Raw genomic sequence first — 2,634 nt, 5'->3', positions numbered from 1 at the left:
TCTCTCTCTCTCTCTCTCTCTCTCTCTCTCTGTGCGCACGTATGTTTTTTTCAGACTGTTTTTATAACTGTTTAAGTTAATCGAACGATTTATTCTAAGATTAAAATACAATTTTCAACCACGTATATTTATATATTTTGAACATATTAAGTATGATATAATTTATTCTAAATAATAAAAGAAAATTTTTCTAAAATTTAGTTGGACATTTATAATATAGAACCTTATTATTGCTATTCGACAAAAAGTAACTATAAATTTTCATTAAATAATAATGTTATTTTAAGACTTTTATTATGTCATTTGGTTAAAAAAAATATTGTCTAAGTACTAATATTAAGTTAATTTCATTCATTCACTAAAAACATTACTAAGATTGAATTAAAACTCTCCGATACATAAAATAAAATAATGAAATAATTATCACGATGATAGTTTTAGCGATTAATGTAATTTATTAAAAAATTATTTTCAATATATTGGAGAAATTATAGAAAAATAACAAAAGATTAATAAAGAAACGATAATACATCAAGATAAAAAATGTTAAGAGACAATAATAAAGAATAAAAATTAAATGCAATAATTTACAAAAAAACAATTGAGGCAATAGCATCAAATAAATAAAAATCAATAGAAAATAATTATAATATATGGGTGGTAGCAAGAAAAAAAAATTTTACAGTAATAAAGTATTCAGCATAAGCGATTCTTAAATTCGATAAGCCTTCGATTTATCCGATTAAAATCAAAGAACATTCATCCATATGTTCAAATGAAAATATCGAGAGGTAGAACCTGCTACTTTGCTCATGAAAGTGAACTGTCGGCGACGAGAGCATATCTCCACGGGGAGTACTCGAATGTACTTCTTCATGCCTCGGAAAAGTTCTGATCCTGCGTATGTCTCGGTTTAGGCTCTTACACCTTGGCTTGGGCCAACTGCGCTGTGGTTCGCAAAGAGAGGGACTCGTCTCCGTTAATTCGTTACACGACGAACTCGTTACCTAATGCATCAATTCAGTTGTAGCTATTGAATTTGCGAGCACTGAGCTACGAAATGTGATAGCCTTTTTTTAAGTTTGAAAAATATTGTAAGCGGTATGGCGGAACGTAACAAATAAAGAAAGGAAATCACGTTCGTTTTCATGGGCTCTCTTACGATTAGATTAATACTTAACCACAAATTAAAAATGGTACAATGGCATTTTAGGTTGTGGTTGAAGGGGATTCGGTAATAAAATAACGAAGTGGCGTGTACCAAACGATGGAACTTTGAGAGAGGCACAAGCCTGCCGTTTTCTGGCGGTTTATTGAAAGGCACTCTCAGGTAACCATTTTTCAGTTGTCGATAAAGCTCCAGTAGATAGTCATTCCTGAGGCTGCGCTGGTCCTCGGCATGGTCGAAACGCTCAAGCCAAAGCCGGCAATGACGGGAGTCGCTTGATATCGCCAAATTCAACAGATATGGTTTAACCCGATACAAGATGTCCTCAAATTGCTCATCGAGAATCTGTGCGTGTCGGTCGTCGAACTTCGACATCTTTCGCCCTCGAATGTACTTTATTTAAAAGAATTTATTAACTTCGTGTAGCGACGCCTCCCGACATTATGCCCGGAAACAATAAGAAAGAAAGGCTTCTGAATTTAATGAATGGGTTTTCCTCCACGAACGCGAGAATACGTGAAAAATTCAGACATTCATTTTTTTTAACGCTATATATTATGCACATGCACATGCACATAATTAAAATATACAATATAATTGTGCCTATAGATATTATGTTAAATATATTTTTAGTTTTCAGATTTTTAGTATATTTTTTTGTTATTTTTATGATATAGTTTATAAATTGCTGCTTATCTTGATTTGATTCTCTGCCGTTTTTTTCAATTTCATTAATTTTGCCTTCATGGGATCAATGTTTGTGCCAATCCATTCATCTAACATTGCCGTAAAATAATAATGTTCCATTTGAACGCGTAAATAACTCTCGAGTGTCGATAATTCAATTAGCATACTGTGAATATAAGACTATATGTAAATATGACGGAATTTGTTCAATTATTGTTAAATGCAGATATAACAATAATTATATATTAATACAATTATTGTTATATGCAGATATAACAATAAGCATACTGTAAATATAGATATTATTCATTTTTTATTAAATAAAAGAATTTTACTTTATTCATATAATACTAACTTAGTAAACACTGGAATTAAACTTTCTAGCTGCATTGGATTTGTGTAATTTTTTCCAATTTGCCAATGATTCATCCACGTTAAAATCCTAATAAATTAATTACTATTTATTATATAAATTGTACGAGTTATTTATGCTGTGTGTACATTCATATAATTTAAGAATAATTTAAGAATCATATAACATTCAGAAATGCATGTATACGCGCGTGCGGGCGCACCCATGCACATACGTGAAAAACACAATACAAAAATAAAATATATGTATATTAACTTTCATTTCAATACATTTAACAGATTTTTTATTTATTTAAATCTATGTAAACATAAGAATTGAATGAAAGAATTGATTTATTATTTGTATGTTTTTGAATAAAAAACCTGTCTTACTGCTCACTATTTACAAGTCCATGAAATTTAGTTTT

General features: G+C 30.2%; 1 long non-coding RNA gene across 2 annotated transcripts; it reads right to left on the bottom strand.

The window, feature by feature from the left end:
- Positions 1 to 676: 676 nt before the first annotated feature.
- On the bottom strand, positions 677 to 2,634 carry LOC105367042 (uncharacterized). Of its 2 annotated transcripts, none has more exons than XR_913043.1 (3): positions 2,600 to 2,634; positions 2,211 to 2,297; positions 677 to 2,021 (listed from the first exon to the last, which is right to left on the bottom strand). It is a non-coding gene; the product is annotated as an uncharacterized LOC105367042 (long non-coding RNA). The 2 variants fall into 2 exon arrangements; XR_913044.1 differs by having other exon boundaries at positions 2,607 to 2,630.

The sequence above is a fragment of the Ceratosolen solmsi genome, unplaced genomic scaffold (assembly GCF_000503995.2).
Source record: "Ceratosolen solmsi marchali unplaced genomic scaffold, CerSol_1.0 C3544258, whole genome shotgun sequence".
NCBI lineage: Eukaryota > Metazoa > Arthropoda > Insecta > Hymenoptera > Agaonidae > Ceratosolen > Ceratosolen solmsi.
Note: the sequence above shows the minus strand (reverse complement) of the source record. Positions and strands in the feature narration are given on the sequence as shown.